Genomic DNA, 20,439 nt, shown 5'->3' with positions numbered 1-20,439 from the left:
AGTTTATTCTTGTGTTGCTCTCTTCGTGCGCTCGGGTTATTTCTCTTAGATCCGTTCAGTTCCTCTCCTCCTCTCTGATTGGTTCTTTGCCGTTTTCCACCCTCGCCTCAGTATTTAGGCTTCTGGTTTTTAATTCTTCATTGCTGGGTTCTTCTGCTTCTGTTTTTTTTTTTCCTTTGCTCTGTCAGCGATTGTCCTGTAATTTATCCTCCGTCATTATTAAATAAACTGTTTTGTTTTTATCATATCCGTCTGTCATGTTGACAAACTACGACATGACAAGTTTGCCTCAAAATATTCCTGATGTCTGGCAATGATTTTCCAGCAAAGCAATTTTAACGTAAAATTCTTCAATAATACAAAAAAGCCACATATCATGTTTACAGTTTGTAATAGGTGAAACACCAAAATAAAAGAAAAAAGCTTTTTTGAATTTATTTCAATAAATACCTCTTATTTGACCTATTTTTATGACTTCCTCGTCACAAAAACACCAGAAGTAGCCTCAACTCCAACACTAAAGATCCAGATGTATTCAAGTAAACTTTAAAAGAAAAAAAAAGATATTTTAATAATAAAAGTAAAATATTCATATTTTAGTGTCAAAGTAACACTTCTTGTATGTTCAAGTCAGGATTTTCTATTGAAAACCAAGGCCGAGTCTGGGAGAAAAACCAACAGTGTGATCATTTACAGCTCATCAACTGTAAATATGACGCATAAAAGAAATGGAAAAATAAAGAAAATTCAACATTATGTGCTCAACATTCCCCCATGAACCAAGATTTACTTTAAAACTCGACCGGCTTGCTTCAGGCCAGTGAGAGCTCACCAGAACCACATCCGGTTATTAAAGCTCACTGCATCTCAGATGAAATTCTGCAGAAAGAAAAAAAAAAGATTTCTCGGACCACAGACCCAAATCAAATGACCAGCTTCCCCCCGCTGAAGAATGCTCTGGCAGACTGGAGCACGACGGTTTGCTGGGATGACTGGAGAGATCCCAGCTGTCCCTCCCTTCACTGCCCTCTGTGTCTGTCTTTTTTTTTTTCCCCCATTTTTTTTCCCTACACGGGGAAAAGAATGAAAAACAAAACAACACATTCTCTCCCTTCCTCCCTGTCCGACTTGCTAGCTCGCGCTCCCCCCGGAGACGCTGGACCGCCGGCGTCCAACAGAAACACCGAACAGAAATAGAGCTGCTATTTCAGTCTGAACTGGGTGTTATTTTTAGAAAAAAGTGACATGTAACATTGAATTGCAACATCATAAGGTCACTCAATACACCCCCCCCCTTTTTTTTTTCTTTTTTCTGCAGACCTCTTGCCTCCAAATCCATGACTCACTGCAAAGTATGCGGTGACGTTACCCCGAGCTATACAATCCCAGGTCCTGATCAGAAAAATAAAAAAAAAAAAATTGATATTCAACCTCAGCAAGTTGATTCAATCAAAACCGGGCTAACTCGTGCTACTCGCTGCGATCTGGTTTCACTAAGCAATACTTTGATGCTTTCTTCATGCAGGTAGAGAGCAGGCTGCGCCCGCTGGCTCGCTCTGCGTTCGCCTATTATGGGCCACCGCCGTCAGGTCCTTGTTGCGTTTGACAGCTCGTCATAACGTTTGTTTACAGCACGTCAATGAAACGCAACGCAAACCTGTAATAGGATAATGCTGCTGTTGGTATGCCAGGCTGAAGGCATAATGAATAATACAAAAAGGGGGGATGAAAAATAAAAAAAAAAATACGCAGATGCTTTCAATTTCCAACTCACTTTAGTGTTTCTTCCAAGCAGTGATGTAGTTCAGAATGAAAAGATAGGTAATCTGTAGTCTGGCTCTGCTAATCGACAACAGAAACAACAAGACCACCAAGGATCATTACTGCCATGTCTTTTTTTTTTCCTCCGTAGGAAGATTTTATTTAAGTGAGATATCCTTCAGATTGAGGCTAACACAAAAGGTTTGACAGGAAATCATAAATCCGTACAAGTGGGAGAACAGCAAAACGAGGGATGTGAAATAGAATAGCCTGTTAGGTAATACGCTAATGCAAACGGGTCAAGATATTACAGTCAAAACAAAAAAAAAAGTGACTGAAAAGTGGGGGGTGTAAAAGTAATAAACCATTCTCCGCTTTCCCTTCACCAGCCCGTTTGGAAGTTGCGCCGGTTTCATCGTCACCCATATTTGGCTCTCATTTGGTCGGTCGGTGACGGAACCTGAAGACGGAACATTTTCTTAGACATTTTAACAACACGGCTTTTGGAGAACCATGACCACATTTCTGCTCTCTGGATGATTTAAAAATCCTCCTGAGACAATTACTTTAGTGACCTTCTGCTGTATTTACACTCTCAGATACTTTTGAGGTAAATCTCTGCCAGTTTTGCACATCTAAAACGTTGTCCGTTCTTCTTTGCAAAATGGCTGCATCTCAGTCGGATTGGACAGAAAACACCAACAAACAGCTAATTTTAAATCTTGCCCCAGATTTTCCATCACATTCAGATCTAGTTGTCTTGCCGTAGCATGAAACAAATCTCACAGCATGATGCCGCCGCCACTCTGCTTCAGAATGGGCATGTCATCCAAAGTGTACTGGTAGATTTCTTACGACATGTTGAATTCGCTGTGAATGTTCCACTTTGGTCGGTTCTGAGATTCTAACCAAACCTTGTCGAAAACAAAAAATAAACCTTTCTTTTTATTAAACCACTGATTTTGCTGTGACTTTTAACATGATAATAGTTATGACTAAAACTATTATGACAGCAGTTGAGAGTGATAAACTATCTGTTTTCCAGCCAACCCAAATAGTAAACGTTTAAATGACAAATGACCATGCAGTTAATTTAAGTGCAACTTGGCTCATTCAAAGGGAGGGAAAAGGGAAAAAAACTCAGACAATGTTTCACTGAAGTTGTAGCCCTTTGTTCATATTGGATGTGGGCAAGGAGTTAAATGTCATTCTGAAGAGCCTCTAAGCTTATCTAAGACACAGTAGGGCTTACAGGAGTCCAGAGTGCAAACAGAGCTGTAAGGAGTAATAATGTACAAAACATGCAACGGTGGGAAATGTGCAGCATTTGATTATGAGTTTTGTTTGTGTAGTCTACATCTGCAAATGACACTATAATCATTAATTTAACCAGCCTCAAGTCTTTTCACCCCTAAATCCGTTATTTTTATTGTTGCCAGCAATTCGGATGAAGACGACCGTTTCATGTTGGATTTTCAATATAAACATGTTTTTGTGTCTCTCACCTAGTTTGTAGTTTTGCCCCGGTAATTCAAAGAAAATGACCAAATATTTGTATTTGGAGGCCTTCTTGCAGCAAAACTCCAGCACAGAATATTGCTGCAACTCCCATACTGCCATGTAGGGTTGGTATTCTCAGGCCGGAAAGCTTTCCCAGCTTTTCCTTTGTGATGTCGGGTTTGGAATAATGACTTCTTCGTCTCTGAGGGGCGTTTCAACATACGACTGGTTTCACTGTGAATGACGGCACCCAATAACAGCCAGCGTTGACGAAGTTTTATGATTGTTACTTTGTAATGGCCTCTACTAAAGACTGACCACTAATTTGTCATTGCGTAACTGGGTTAGTTACTTGGGGTCATTGTCCATTTGAAAAACTCCTACACAAAATATCGTTGCGACTCCAATACGTCCAAGTTGGGTTGGGAAACTGGGCAGACTGTAAACCCCCCCAGTTTTCCTCTCTAACATTTCTTTGTCTCTGCGTACATTTTCAAACTGTAGTTGGACTTTGTAGTGATGCTTATGGAATATTGGCTTCCTCATTTCCATGTGGCCTTTCAAACTATGACTGGTCTTGATGCGAATGACGACGCTCTAGACCACATTTCAGCCAGCGCCTGAACAACGGGTCTAGGGTTGATTTGTACCAAAAACAAGTTAATGTCTGAGGCAAGGAACCTGTTACCTTCAGGAACGGCTTAATGGCTGGACATTCCCATTGTGTTTATATTTGCAGGCATCAGATGGACATCGGATCTTCAGGCAGATTCCAATCATGGCCACACAAGAAGCAAAGTGTTTGAAGCGTTGCTTCACAGAATTAAAATCTTAGAAACACAAGACAAATAACCATGCATACACACATCTAAGGGCAATTCAAATTCCCTAATATAACCTAATATGCATGTTTGTTGTTTTTTAGGTGGGGAGAGATCCAAGTTCCTGAAGCATACCCACACTTTGCATAGAAAGCCTCCAAGCTCCCAGTAGGTCATTATCAGCAATTTGTGAGACGTGCAGTTATTGCCACTGACAGTGATGATTGGAGCAGGAAGGAACCGGCTGTCAGATCTGCATTATGCAAACCAGCGTGGTGGCAGCAGGCTGCATGTGCTTTGCATCCTTTTTCCAGTAGTTGGAAGCCAACGCGAGCGCGAGGACACTCAGTGTTCCCCCATATGGGTAATTATCGTGCAGGAAATTGGACATGAAATCTTCGCGTAATCATGGATCTAAAGTGTAGATGGAGCCGACAGCAGTGAGGCGAATTGCAGCAAGTGATTCCAATTACTGTTTATGGAACGCAGCTGTCTTGAGCTGCGTGTGTCGGTGAGTGGAACTCCGAGGCTTGCGTTAAAAGTTTTAAAGCCCTGCAAAACACGAGAGCTGCGTTTGAGTGTTTTCTTCACGCTCGAAGTGGCGAGTCGAGATGTGTTCTAGAAAGCTGTTGCTGTGTCTCGTTTTTGGCAGAAGTTGGAGGTTCTGTATGCTGAGGTCAGAGATTTGGACGTCGGTTGTCAGTGGTTAATTCACTTTCCCTTCACGTTGCGACGTCATGACGAAACGATAACTCGTCTCTATGGGTTTACACAAAAACAAGCTTAAGATTTGCCTCCAGTCGCGCACAAACCCCGTTTATCCGTGTTTATTTACGCACACCGAGTCGATTCATCCGCGTTACGGCCAGCAGTCATGTACTGGATAAGCTTTCGTCTCAAAACATTTGGATTTAATTATCATGGGGATATGATATCCAAACAATCTGCTTTCTCCCATTAATAACATGATTGCAGCGTCGTAGGCCCAGCCGAAGCCATGTCTTTTTCTTTTCATTTTTCATGCAGTTTCACGGATTTGGGCCTTGCGCGCTTACTATTATGGGCATTGGGCAAAGCCCAGTTTAGAGTAATGACAGTTTATTTTCCGGAGTTTTAAAGGGATCTTGGCGAGGAAACGTCCTGCTTCCACAGCCTGCAGGATTACAGCTAAAAACACAAATAAGGCCCGTGTGACTTTCCCACATATCAAGTATCGTCTGTTGTTTGCATGGCAGCACAGTCGAAATGAGCAAAAGGAAACTGGACGGAGCTCATTGTGTCACTGATAGCTGTAATCCTGCACATGAAGGAAACGTAGGACCACAGCGGGGTGTCGCTCCACAGATAAGCAACAGAGAGGCAGATCTGCTATTAATAAAGACGACTGCAGCCGGTTTTGGAGCATGCTTGGAGAAGCGTTTCTCTCATCCTACACGGTCACTTTCAAATTATTATCCTTACCTTGCTTGACTTTCTCTCTACCGGTTTTGCACATCTTTCTACCGGCTTCGTTTTTTGACCCGTTCGTTGCAAAAGCAGCTCAAACTCAGTCCGATCAGTTGAAGAGAGTCTGTGAGCATCAGTTTCCAAGTCTTACCGCAGCTTTTCTATTAGATTGACTAGAAAAAGTGTAACAGACTATGCTTTGATGTGACCTATTTTGTGGCTGTGTGTTTAGGGTTATGGTTGTTCTGGAGGGTAAACGACCAGAGTCCCATCCTGTCAACTCATCAGCTCTGACCTCCTTCCCTTTTCCTGTTAAAGAAAAGTATTCCCCATGGCATGAGGCTTTGGTAATGGTGTTTAGTTCAGCACAACACCTTGCACATAAAATTTCAGTTTTAGGCTCATCTTTTGATGTATCTGGCTTGGAACTGACTTTTTCTGGCTTTCTTTGAACCATCGTTGTTACAAGTCGTCCATACAGACCAGATTTGGATTTGCCCACCTGAGCTGTGGATCTCTTCAGCTGCTCCAAAGTTATAATGGGCCTTTTGGGTGCTTCTCTGATCTTTGCAGTAAAAGAGCAGACTCTTTTACTGCTCTCCTTGCCCTGCCTGTCGGTTTGACTGCTGTGCTTTCTGCTATGCTTTATGACGCAGATTTTTCTCTGTTGTTCTCCAGCAAAATCAAACAAAGCCGTCTTTATTCCTTGCAGTACAGGTAGTCTCTATGGTCTCGTTAGATGACTTCTGAAGGTTTAACTGGATTTCCTTTAGAGGTATCCGACTAAACGGGGGTTGAAATTAAAACACATGCCCCGTTTCTTTTAGACTCTTTGGTACATTTTCAAAATCTTGTATAATTTTCCCTCCTTTTTACAAAAATGTCGACATTCTGGGTCCAACTTTTACCTACATCGAGTCTCTGTGCTGATTACTACTTGTGTTGTTCCTGTCAAAGCTCAACTGTGTTTCACTCTCCTTAGACTGAACTATATAAACATGAATTTACTGTCTTTTCTGATTTCCAGTGCCAAATATATTTGTTTTTATCATCTCTCCATTAGTTTTTTTCAGGAGCAGCTCTGCTCGCTGTGCTTTTGTCACACGGACAGACTCTCTGTTCAAACTTTGCTAACGATTTACGAGCAGCACTGTCACGTTTGCGTGTCGTACTTCTGGTAAATAAGTCTGCTTTTTCCTCCCCAAATCTGTGGTGAAAAAGCCAAGATAAAAGCATCACCGTGTCGAGTTTCACTAGCAGGCGGATGATTCACATCACAGCAGGCAAATCATTTAAAGACTTGGATGCACTGTCAGCTGAGTGCTGTGCTCATACTACAAAGACTTCCTTTGATTGGCGTCTATGTGGCTTCGTTGGTCATCTTAACCTGCTCGCTAGCCTAACATCAGCATCTTTATTTATTGTGCCGTTTATTCGCTCATCGATCTTTACCTCATGCAATGTAATGTAATTGCTGAGTCATATTTGCTCTAACATTTGGTTTCTGTTTACTAAAAAGAGGAGTGTCTCGTTATCTCGCACTAATAAAGCTTTCTGGTTTCTCCTATTCTCTTAACACCGGTGTGTGCCGATGCTTCATCTCTGCTTTTCCCTGGCAGCAGCCTGTCCAGCGTTCTGTGTCACAGATAAGCACAGCGGCATGCAAACGACATGCTGCAGCTTTACGGACGGGCTTGTCAAAACACAGACAAAGACACACAATGCAAAACTCACTATTCATACAACAAATTTGAAATAAAAAGAAAAAAAATTAAGCAATAGGAAGTTGATAAAAATCAGTTATCCCATAATTTAGTTTTGCTTCCAAAAAAAACTTTTTTCTACTTTTTAGTTGTTGTTTTTTTTTTTTACTTTTTCATGCATAGATTATGATCCTTTGTTGGGATTTTTTCCCCAAAGTGTTTTGAATTTCATAAGGTGTAAAAAAAATAAAAATAAAAGGTGGGGAAAAAAACAGTTGTAAAAAATTTTTTCTGGTGATCAATTGTAATTTTCTACAAATACAAAATGTTTTTTGGAAAATACATCAGTGGTATTGTTATTCAAGAGTTACTTTATGCCACGATATATATGTATATATATATTTTTGTCTGTCAGCCATATTGGTTTTAGCAAACATTTTCTTGCACTTGCAGTGGATGGCCAGTAGTTGGCAGTATATTGTTTGACCCATTAGTGTCCACTGCAGTGGTGTGCATTTATAACATAAAAATCCACAAGAAACACACAAAAAAGGCCTTTAGATAGCTGTCCACTGCAGTGGCCGCTATGCATGAAAGGGTTAAGGACTTCTAAAGATTTTTTTAAGTGCTACTACACCAACCTTTTATCAGTATCTATGTATTTTTGTTAATTCACGTTGACCTTTGATTATTTTGCAAGCATGAAAGGCTCTCAACTTTGCAAATTGTTACTTTATTACATTTCTAGATGCTTGTTTTACCATCACACAACATTAAATTGGTGCACAACAGTAAAATGGGCCGTATGCCAACGAGGTGATTACAAATGAACTGAGTAGAAAAAGCCTAACAAATCAACTCATGTTGCAACCAGAAACTTCTGTCTATTTTTCTCCTTTGTTTTTATGATTTTTCGTGATAGACCAACACAAAGCAGAGTGTAATTGCGAATTACAGGGAAAATGAAGCATACGCAAAAATAAACACCGACTTGAAAAATCACTTAATTAGGGCAGAGTCCACCTGTAGGTAATTTAATCTCAGAACAAATTTGATGTCGAGGTTTCAGAGAACATTAGAGAGCAAACTGCAGCATGGAAACCGAGCAACACAGCAGGACAGATCAGGGGGAGAAGTTTGTGGAGAAGTTTAAAGCAAAGTTTGACTTAAACCAACAACACTCACTTAAACCGAGTTAGGACAGCATTACAAATGTATTTTCCTGCTATTTATTTCATTTATTTAACTATATGAAAATTGACAAAGGACAATGATTCTTCTCAACCAATTATGCTAGATCCAATCATCAAATCATTCTTTCTATTGCAGAGGATTTATGTTATGGACAGCAAGGCATGATTGGTCTACTGGTCATTTGCTGTAAACGATGTCATTAAGGCCTCATTCCAAACAAAACTCTAATATTTCTTTTTAAATTCCTGGCTGATTTCCTGCCAAGCGATTCAAATCATACAAATTCTGTCCCTTTCTTTTTTTTTTGCTTTCCATACATCCAACACTCAACCCCAACTGGTCACAAATATCCCTGCCAACCTCTTCCACATCCACAGCAGCTAATCTTGCATCGCTTCGGTGTGAACTGCTGTTGATTGTGTCTCTAACGTCTAACTTTCTGTTGTGTCACTCAGGAATAAGCGATAATGACTTGGGTCTAAGAAGGGAGATCGGAAATCACCAAACTGTTTTCTATTGCTTGCATAAAGCAGAAATATGAACAGTGACAATTCAGCAGCATTGCTTTTTAGCCAGTCGACAAGTAATTATCAGTATAATTAGGTAAACATTAGGTTTGCTTGTAACTTGGAAAGATTTGACCATCTTCTCAGACCTAAGCCCAGTTGCAGAAGCTTCCTTCTTCCAAACGACGTACACGGAAAGCTAAAGAATTAAACAATCTTGCTGTGACTTTGCAGAGAACTGCGTTAGCACAAAGTGCTTTTCTCAGTCAAACAGAGGTAACTGGGCTTCAGCGAGTTCCCCGCCCTCCGTTTCTCCTCTCGGTGACAGGATGCCACACGTACTGGCTGGCGTGTCTCTAACGCGTTCGTGCGTTATTAGCTCCCACATGGGTCTAATTAGACTTCCAGCTAGGCGAGCTGGCACACACGCCCTGCATCATTTGTGCTGCTGAGATGCAACATATGGGCCTCTTATGATGTCTAATTACATTCTAAGACAAAGGCAATTACAATAATAAGTAATGTGTTTAGATTAGTCAGAAATAAGTCCAGATGCGGAGCATGTGTTTTGATCTCTCGGCTCTCCCTCCTCTTGCTTTGCATGGTTTTCTAAGACCTGCTGCTGTCAAGCTCCGTCATTATCTTTCATGTAAATGTTGGACTTGGAGAGCACTCACTCACACACACAGAGTCACGTCTCTCTTCCTTCTGCCATACATATTGTAAATTCAAAGCGCAATGAAAATGCATTGTCCGATGTAAAGCAGGCAGCAGCTGGCAGAAGTGAAACAGTAGCAGCATTGTGCAGTTTATTAGCTGAAAAGTTGTTAAGCGAGACGTGACTCTTATTGACTCAGAACCTTATCAAAGAATTTCAGCTTTACATGACACGATATGCTAAGTGCTTTCATGAGAAAATGTTCCTACTCTAGTTATGTCAAAGAAATGAAAATAAAAGGAAGAAAACTGAAGAATCTTCAATTCCCTCAGCAAAAATGACGATGCTCCTCTGGTTTGGTTGGTCTTATTTGACCGTAAATATCACAACGTTTGTGCACACACACTCCTTTAAGTTGCACGTTAAATTCGATTTAGATTCAGCTGTTTTGTAAAGTTTCCATTTCCATTTCTGCCATCTTAAGAAGCCGATGAAGCCATGTGTAGTTTTACTAATATTTAAAAACAAACAAAATGTTTCAGGATAGCTTCTTTTATTCGAAATTAGCTCAGTAAGTGTGGCTAGCTTTACTAAAACTGTAGTCCTTGTGCATATTTCCTAAAGAATGTAAATCCTCCTCTTGGCCCTGTTTCCAAAAAGGCTGCCAACATTTTCAACTTCATTTTTTCCGTGAGACAAAGATGCACTTTAGAAGCTCAAAATGATGAAACATTATTGTCCGTCATCTCCTGAAGGTTTCGTCTTCTCGCTATCTCATCACCTAACATGTCATAGATTCGGTATAAAAAAAACTGCCTACACCTCAGAGCCTCATCTGACTTCATTTTTCACTCACCTCACTGATAATGAACATAAATAACCTCTCTGAGTAACAGTATACACACTGAAGAGCGTTGTTGTCACCGCGTTTCTAACCAGTTGATTATTTGTCAAGCTGGAAATAGTTTGACTCCAATCAGCCGATTTCTCTGTGCGTCTCCAGACGTAATCTCCTTCCATCCATCATCTCTTTCTAACCAAGACCAGTCGTGGGTATAACAGGTCTGGGAAGGGAATCCCAGCCATCTCTTTCCCCAGCAACATCTCCTGGCATATTCCAGCCAGAAGGAATGTGTTTCCCTTCCAGCGTTCTCTGGGTCAACCCCAGGTTCTCCTCCAAGTGGGACAATCCTGGAAAACCTCCAGAGAAGTGGACCGAGGTTGCATCCTGTTCAGATCTGTCTTCCAGTTTCAGCAAAGCTAAGGAAGAGATGTTGAAGTATAGCTGGATTTCAATTTAAAAGTATCAAGATTGGCTGCACCGCTGAGTGACACTCAACCCGTTGTAGAAGACCTTGCCGACTTACACAACTTTCATATAACACAAGGTACTTGAAGCAGTTTAAGGGAAGAATAAATAAATCAGTACGGTAAGGAATAAAGGTTCAAAATGACACGGGAAGTTAATGAGCTTAATCAACTGACTCCATTGAGATTCATTTCACTGAGCGTTTATTTTTAGTATCGATGCCTTCACGCTGTATCAGGAGACCTGCAATGGAAAAATGGCCAAAACAGAGATGGTTATTGCTGAGGCAACGTGGCGATGTGTTGGGCTATGTTCCTGTCACAACAGCATCATCATTCTGGTGATGATGCACCCTGAAACATGTTGTTTTAGCGCATTTCTTCATCCCAGCTTGTGGGAGTCTTGATAAACTGTGGCTTGAATTGTTGGGCTACATGGAACCTGAGTTCCCCAAGGATTTGTGCATGTCTACTGCAGAAGTGAAGATGTTTTTACGAGACAGAAACGAGGGAATTTTGATTTGGCGCGTACCAACAATCTAGAACCATCATAGGTAGCACAGTACTGACAGACCAAGACCAATGGAAAGCTCTAATGCAGACACCGACTTCCAGTCTCCCGGCTTTATTTCTGCTCTTTTCTCAATTACAATGAAATCTCCAATGTTGTTTCCCTTTGAACTAACAGCTGAGCCACTTTTTCAATTTGTACTGCCTCTCTCAGCAACGCAGAATCAGACAGCCAGGCTGATTTATGTAACTAAAGGCATATTTAGCGTAATGATTAAATGGCCCTAACATTGCTTTTGTCTTTACGTAACAGTAAATCAATGTGATGTTGTTGACGTTTCACTCTAATGCACTTGTTCTTGTAATTGGTTCCAATGTGCTGTCATGGGAATGTGCCCAACCATCTGGCCATAGTTACAATGATCTCTATCACATATGTTACAAATATATATATATACAGATTACAATTGGATATGGTGCTTAGATCAGATTAGGAAACATGAAGACAACAACTACAAGCACTTTCTTTTCCCCTGTAACTTTTTTTTTGTTTGTTTCATGCTGTGGCAGAACATTGCTCAACAAGCCTGATTAGAGTCTCTGTTTTTATGCAACCTTTTCTAAAGAATGTAATGAGCTCACACATCAGACAGCTGTTCTCAATCAATATTTGTTGACGCGAAATCCCATTAGTTTTCTAATTGCATTTGCATAAACTTTTCTCCGTTTCATATTTACTACGCTAAATTGGTTTTTATACAGAGTTTACCTACAGTGGCCCTCGAGTGTTTGCACATGTTTGCTGTGATTACTGTTTGGCAGATGAAACAACACGGACACGCACACGTGTACACACACAGACAACCGTACGTATGCAAACAAAACATCAGCAGCATCCCACCTTAAACATCTCGCATTCCGCATCGATGACTAGCCCACGGTAAACAAACATTTATCTGCTCCTCTGGCAGAGCAAAAGTGCAGCGGTGCCGCTTGTTTGGTGGATGGCCTCGCCTGATATAAACAGGCTATTGAACTGTGTTTAACAAGAAGTATGATTTGGACATGCTAAGAGGATTTTTCTCCTTCCAGACACATAGGTGCTCACAGTTTAGAGTATTAGGATTTCTGTGGTTTGGCTAGCTTTCATAGGGAGAGCCGGAAAATAAATTAACTGTTGAAATAGCAGCAAAGAACATCTAATAGAGGACACCAGTATGGCTGTGTACATTGTGGGAACCTGTAATCGCCTTCTTTGTACCGCTATGCTTACACATATATCTTAAAGATGAGGGCGATGTAGTGTAATGAGTTTGAATCAAATACATTAAACTCATCAACCGATCAGTTGTAGCTAGCTATCAGTGGTAGGTAGAGAGATCATTGGTGTTTACCTCAACCGGCTGTTTAGCCTTACAATTTATGCATGAAGTCTGCCTTATATCGTCTCTGGAGAGATTCAACAAGGTGCTAAGGACGTTGCTGTCAGCATTACACAAATGCTGCATATCCGTGATGTCAATCTCCTGATCCACCAGATACCAAAGGTAGATCTGACAGCGGATGTCACTAGAGAACAGCGAACCTATTGTTATTTTTAAGAAAACAGTTTGTGATGATGAGAGCTTTGTGACAGGGCATTTACTTGCTAAACTCAGTCGTCAGAAGGAGGCTATGCTGTGGATAGCTGCAACGTTTATCCAATCTGAAAGACATTAACCGCCTTCTAATGCATCCAGCTAGAATCAGATGTTGCTAGGGAAATGGTCATGATCCAAAATGTTAGAATATTTTAAAATATAATATTATTGGGAACTGTAAACAGTCCATCCTGTTATTCAAGGGGCAAAGCAGTGTTGTTTCCTGCATTCCTTTCATTCTCATTAGCTCCACTGGGGAGTGAGTCATGCCTCTTTTTCTGCAATAAGCCATCATCTTCTACACATCATTAGACCAGTTCACATCCGAACGCATGAGACATTCTTTATAACAGCGCAAAAAGAAATACTGGTTACCAGTATCAAGGTAGAGGTGCCAAGGTTTTAAAAAGTTAAGTTTCAAAACTGCCAAAATGTTACGTCACGCTGTTCCCACACTTTAAAGCGACGGAAGGTTTCTCTGACTATATGAACTACCCCTCCCCGACCTGTTGCTGCATGCTGCTGGTCAGTTGGCTGAAAGGTAATATCAGCTTGTTATAACTGAGTTGAGAGGAGAAGATAAAGTCTAAATATATGTGAAATAGGAGCTTAAAAACGTTTGCTAATCTTCAAGACTGTTTCTTCTGCATTTTGGTTTACGTCTATTCACATATTTGCATTTTTAGAAAATACAGTGGAAACATGGTAGCTGTGCTCAAGTTTGTCATAACTTGATAACCTCATTCTGGCCCAAATTTCTTCTCAAGAAATTTAGCTATCTTTTAACAATTGGTAGCTGCTATCAAACAACCTTAAATTCTAACATACAAATGCTAAGTGGACTGAATTTTTCATTGTCGTTTTCTGGTCCACTCGAGGTACTTCGATTACATCCAATTACATTCATAAATGCGCACACATTTACACACTGACACAGATCGATAGGCAACATTTAGCTGAGTACCTTGTCCAGGGGAACACCACCATGTGGCAGGAAGATGCATAGCAACACAGTAGCCTAAATTGTAATAGGCTAACTTGTACAAAATGCTCCCAGCTTCTTTGGCTAATGGCCACTGGCATTACAAGTATAGCATTGATCTAGCTAGTTTCCATCAACAGAGTGGAAGTTTTTTATATATTATCTTAAAAGCACACTATAGTAGGAGAACAAACTTGATAAAAATGTGGACTTTGGATGTAAAATTAATGGTAAGACATTCATGATGTCTGGTTACAAATCAGAAACAAATGTTCGGCTGGTGTTAGCTTAAATGGTATTTCAAAAGCCTTCCTTTGGAGTTCTATTTGAGGTTTGAGCTAAATTTCAAAATCTTCAAAATGTATTTAAATGATGACACAGAGGCTCAGGCCGCCTTCCCCTAAAGGACGTTCTAGTGTATGTGTGGAGAAAAGACCCAGGTGCAACGTCTACAAACTGAAATACTCTACCAAGGTGTGACAGCTCCAGGTCCCACATTACCTTCAACTTGTTTTTCTTCTGAACTCTTGCAGTGACATGTAAATGAAGGAAAAATACACTTTCTAAACAGGCTACACCTGTAAAATGGACAAAATATATTTTGCATTTTTCCCATCATTAAAGCCTTAACTCAGAGCTAGCCTTTAGCTGCTTAAAGAGGACTGTTGTTCTTTCAGAGCCAAGCAAGGAAGCCAAATTTGCGTTATGCTGAAAGGTAAATTAGGCAAATTCTCAATATGGGAAACAGTTTGAATCGCAACCAATAGAAGGCTTGGTACAGTGGAGTACTGCAGCCATACCAAGGAAAAAATAAAGTAAAATTACGAGAATAAAGTCATAAAACTATGAGAACAAAGTCATTATACGAAAATAAACTCATACAAATAATACAAGTCGAAGTATTGCAGGAATAAGCCAAAAAATATGAGAATAAAGTCATAATATTACCAGAATGAATGTTATTCAATACGACTTTATTCTTGTCATTTTATGACTTAATTTTCTCATCATATTTTTGTATTTTCTTAGCGTGGCTCCGACTCTACGTCAGTTTTTGCACATTTTTATGCAAAAGCAGGAACAAAGCATAAATACAAAACTGATACGCTTTAAAAAAAACTATACCTTCAAATCCCCACCGACTTACTAATTCTTCCATCTGACCAATATTTTTGATCAGTGCTCGTTATCTGTGCTCCGTCGGTTCTGACCTCTGCTGATGTGCCGTCTTTGGGTCATGTGGCTGAGATATGTGGTGCTTTAATGTTGCTTTGTTTACCCACCAGAGGTCCGACTCTGGTTTCACTTGTGTACGCCGCTCACTTTTTATGTGCAGTGTTTCACTGTGCATCGTCTCACACACACCGTTAGCTAGTTTGCAGAGAGAACAACACATGCTAGATGTCACGCTCCGCTAAGGTCCAGCAACCGTTTTCCATTACTCGGGTCCCAACTTGACAACCGTTCGCAGACAGACGGGGAGAGAATGTCCTGGACGGACCGCTTAAAGTCTGGAACCTGGATTTAATCAATTGTTACTTCTAAGTAGCCTGACAAACCTTAAATGAAGAAACATGGTTTCAAGTATGATCTCTTATTGCTAGACATAAACGTGCATGATTCATCTGCTCTTAATACCACGCAGTCTCTCTTTTGTCTCATGAGTCATCCGAGTCTTGACGAGGCTTCGGAAGCTGCTCTAGCTTTCTGTGCGCTCACCGCTCGGATTATTGGCTGTTTTGGCAACATATAAGCTCACAGGTAATTGGCTGAAGAGATGTTTCCTCTTCAGTGGGACTAGGTTCCTTTGTGGACACCTCCACGGTTGGCCGCTCGCGTTGCTATGGAGGCCTGGTAATTGAGTTGCAACTTTATGACACCTCTCGTGAACCGTTACGAGGAAATTGCTGTACATTTCCTCCAAACGACAGCGGAGAAAAAAACCAAAGGTCGGGGGGATTGCTTTACCAATTTTTTAATTGCGACGAGATGAGCCGTTTAACGTCAGTCCAGAACCGCCAAGAGATGCTGTTCAGTTTCATAACAAACATGTAACACAGCAGCTCACTTGAAAATGTCACAACAAAGACACAGAAAATACAACATTACAGTGTTTTATGTTGCCTGTTGTTTAACGAGAGAGCTTTAAATAGACCGTCCAGGTCTGGTCAGTCAGTAACTTACGGACAGAAGATAACTCTTTCAGAAGGGGTGAAACGATACAGTACAAGATAACAATATAAATCATAAGATTTAAATAATGTGCTGCTGACAAAGGTATTAGCCCCTTTAAAGGTTTGTTCTGCTTATCCTTTTTAAATTTAAATATCCGGGATAACTTGAGTAAATACAAAAAGGACAGTTTTCAAATAATACCTTCATTTATTAAAGGAAACATCCCAAAAAACCGGGCCCAAAGTTAAAGTTAAGTGTTTACAATGTTACACGATGCCTAAACTGTGATTAACTACAAAGACCTGATTATTGCCAGACATGCTGTATTACAAAATCACTTCAACAGAATCTGCATGAAAATATGAGGCTACAAGCTCTCAAACAGCAAAACAATCTGACACAACATACATAAATTTAAAGAAAAAAAAAGACATTGACATCAATTGATCTGGAGGGAAAATGTTACAAAGTCCTTTCAAAAACCTTTCGACTCCAGCAGCCTGCAGTTGCTGCCATTACGTCCTCAATGATCCCAAAGACCTTTGGGGAAAATATGTTAAGGTGAAGAGTGAAAAATAAATGTGCTTGATAAAAAAATGTTTGTGTCTTGGTACATTTGGTAAAACACTAACAGCATTTTAGGATAATAATATACTAAAATATTATTGGGACGTGAATTGGGTCGGTGATTGGCAGCAGCATCGACTTGCAGTGTCAGATTAAAACAAACAAAACAAATAACTGAGATCCTCAGGATGAATAATTTTTACACCGAAACAGCTGTACTGAGGTTTACTCTGTCTCTGGCAGAACCACACTGGAGTGATGTTCAGCCTAAAAGAACACCACCAAACTGTAAACTGTGAATATCCACTTACGCAGCACCTGTATCCTTCAAATATTAACATTTTCAGTCTGAAATCTACATTTTGGATGTAATTAGATTACTTTTGTCTGATATAGCATCTCTATGTGCTGACTAAGATGAAAGGCAGGGCCACATTTCACCTTATTTCCCTGTTTAACAACGGATTTTTATACTTTCTGTTCTCCTACTGGGCTGCTTTCTGGCTCTAATGGTTTCCACTGTTGGGCTCTTTTTAAAGTGGAGCTGCATGTAATGTCACTGCAATGATTTTCTGGAGGAACTTCAGCCTGACCTTACATCCCAGAGTTCATAATCAAGCTTGTCAGGTGAATTGAGGACTCTGATATACCCTTGGCATTTACTCTGTGTGTGTGCGTGCGTGTGTGTATGTATGCTCATAGCTGGCCCTGCGATGGAGCAGATACCATTCCAGAACGTTGCTTTTTGCCTATTCAGTGCTGGAATATCCAAAAAAGTAAATATTTGCTGACAAATTCCAGAAAAGTGAATTGGCTCCGTCTTCAGAACTCGCTCTGATCCGAGGGAATCAAAAGGAAACGCGGAAGGTGCACCGCAGCAAAACGAGCTCTGATGTAATCCTCCGCTTTTGGTATCTGTCGATATGATTAAAGTCCGATGTGATGTGAAAGTGACATCTACTCAGCTCACATAAGTACCATACCAAAAATCCCCTGAGTCAAAGTACCAGAAAAAGATTGCTCTGTTGAAATGGGAGAGCTGTGATATTTGGGTACATGATGTGCTTGTATTAACAATCCAAGTACAAAGAGGTTGTGTTTCTTTTCGTTTCAGTCCTCTCGCTCTGACTCTTGCCTCGAGCGTACGTACTGTAGATCAAAATAACAGGCCCGAAAAGGACCAAAGTAAACCTGTCAAGAACGGGCATCGGTCTGAACGAATGGTCAGGGCTGTAAATTCTTCCACTGGAGTTACGGCCTCGTTGCCGCGTTCCGTCGGATTTTTCACGGCATACGTCACTCAAACAGGAAAAAAATGATTTATCCGACTCCTAAAAGCACTTAATGTAGTCTTCAAAAGCTCGATAAATGCGTGTTTGCGCTCCTTCCGGTGAGTAATGACAATGAAAGGAGGAGAGCCGTGTTGTACCGCTCGCCTTGCGACCGACGGCAGACTCTCCGAGTTTAAACAGATAATAAAAAAAAGTAGAAGTTATGGCTGCCCTTGTTGTTGTTGGCTGCTTCCCGCACGAGAAAACTTGATGTTGTCATTAGAGTAGCTGAGAGAAATGCCATGACTTCATGTCAGCATCATTTCCTTGGAAAGGTTTTGTAGTTTTCTTATCACATGGGAAAGAATTATGTTTACTGGATCTCACTGACCACAAAGGCTTAAATTCTTGCTTCAGCAGTTTAATGAGGTATGATAGCTCACACTCCCGAGACGTGGAAGTTTCATAGCTTTTAAAATAGGTCTGTTGTAAAGCAAAAGATTGAGTTGAGTCAACTGTTTTGTAACGTCTTAACAATTTAAAAGAATATCTTAAACGGCTCTTGACACACCGCATTTGCCTTTGGGACAGTGAAGTTACTGGTCGCAATAACCAATTAATTAATTGCAAATGAGCTTGATAATTTCCATTTTGATCACTAATATATATACATTTTGTTGTTTAAAAAAAACAATCCCTTTTATTTGTGCTTTATTTTGGATATTTAAAATATTGTCCAGTTCCAGTGTGGCGTTTTCTTTACAAACTTTCTTTAAAGTTTATTAGTTTTTGAGAACAGAAACTGGCATTATTTTTGCCATTATCAATATGTCACTTGAAAAACAGGCTCAAGACGACATTATAATTTATCGCAATAATTTCTGGGACAATTTGTGGAAGTTTTACTTTGCACATTTTAACGTGTGGTGCAGAACAGCAGTTTGTTCAAGTGAAAGGACGACGTGTCAGGGGCAACTTCATGCTCCCAGCTTTCTGGAAACAGTTTGGTTAATATCCCCTTTCCAGTCCTAAAATGTCTGTGTGAATCTGAAGTACCTTTGACACGAATCAGAGCTGAAACTGTGAGCCTGGCCTCCTTGTCCAACATCAGTATCTGACCTCATGAATGGGATTCTGAAAAAAAAAAAAGAGTAAAGGTAAAGGTAATTTTATTTATATAGCACATTTTCAGCAACAAGGCAATACAAAGTGCTTTACAGGATTTAAAAGGAAATACAAACAAAATAAACCAAAAGAAAGAGAAAAAGAAGAAAAAGTTAATGTTGATCCAAAGTAAATAAACTTCAGGGTTGGTAGACAAGTATAAAAGAAATTCTGAATTTCTGTAACCTATGTTTGTTTTCTATTAACTACATTGTTTTTGGCCTCCTTTTGTAAATAAACATATATATAAAAAATAAAATAAAAAAAGTAGTAGAGCCTGATGATTTCTAATAAAGGGTATTGTGTCTCAAGAAATCCAGTAAAGGTATCCAAACATTTTATGCTCTTTCCTGTGACAATACAGGTGATTTCTCCAAACAAAGCCAAGGGTGACATTTCCTTCACGCGCCTTTGCCGATACTTGATCCGTTTTTCTTCACATTAATGATTCCTTTTGCATGCAAGAGTTAATTAATATTTAGGGGCCAAGATTTTTCTGAGTAGATAACCAGCAGACAGAGTTTGCATCACGTCAACGTGCGCACCACCATCTTCCAGTAATTCTGGAGTTCAGGGCAGCCCCGGACACAGTAAAAACAAGTCTTTACATCCAAAACATTTCAGACAAGCATCTGGAATGCCGGGGTGGACCGCTGTTTATGCGGCTCGCATGTTAGAAAACATCTGTGTAATATTAATTAATAATTTTTGTAGCTGTACCTGTGTTTTTGCAGGCAGAAGAGCAAATATTTTAGCAATGTAGCGTACATTTCCAAGAGTCGGTCGCACTGCCAGATTCCGGTTGCTTCAAGGAATGGGCATTAACTAATTTTAGAAACAAAACGGTCCAAAACAAGAAAAGCTACGAAACAACCTAAAGCTGAGTAACTACGGAATGCTGTGCATGTCAAGTTTTTGTTTTTCGTTTTTTTTTTTTTTTACCAAAAATACAACACTTTAGATCTGACACATTCAAATTTAACAATTAGATTTGTTAATTTCAGGCATTCTTACCAACTGTAAAGGAAATTTTAAATATGCTATTTGTTTAGGAAACCAAATTAACCCTCGTGTTATGTTCGTTTGTGATGTACAGCTATAATGTTCCCGGGTCAATTTGACCCGGGAACACCCATCGTGTCAGAAAAAAAAATAATTCTCCAAATCTTTTTTGTGTCTGATTATTAACTCCTATACTAACCATTTCAATCAATATTTGTGCAATTATGTTTT

At 40.0% G+C, this 20,439-nt stretch overlaps 1 long non-coding RNA gene across 2 annotated transcripts in view; it reads right to left on the bottom strand.

The window, feature by feature from the left end:
• Window positions 1-20,439, bottom strand: part of LOC106947007 (uncharacterized) — a 77,617-nt gene that overhangs the window by 12,744 nt on the left and 44,434 nt on the right. The window contains exons 4-5 of one of the 2 annotated variants that reach the window (XR_001424889.1): window positions 19,099-19,176; window positions 16,392-16,744 (exon numbers count right to left, since the gene is read on the bottom strand). This is a non-coding gene — a long non-coding RNA (uncharacterized LOC106947007). Of the gene's footprint in view, window positions 1-16,391; window positions 16,745-19,098; window positions 19,177-20,439 lie in introns of those variants that run through there. The other variant, XR_001424888.1, reaches the window with a different exon arrangement.

The sequence above is a fragment of the Poecilia latipinna genome, unplaced genomic scaffold (genome assembly GCF_001443285.1).
Source record: "Poecilia latipinna isolate Pla-1442-1.1 unplaced genomic scaffold, P_latipinna-1.0 Scaffold217, whole genome shotgun sequence".
NCBI classification, from domain to species: domain Eukaryota; kingdom Metazoa; phylum Chordata; class Actinopteri; order Cyprinodontiformes; family Poeciliidae; genus Poecilia; species Poecilia latipinna.
Note: the sequence above shows the minus strand (reverse complement) of the source record. Positions and strands in the feature narration are given on the sequence as shown.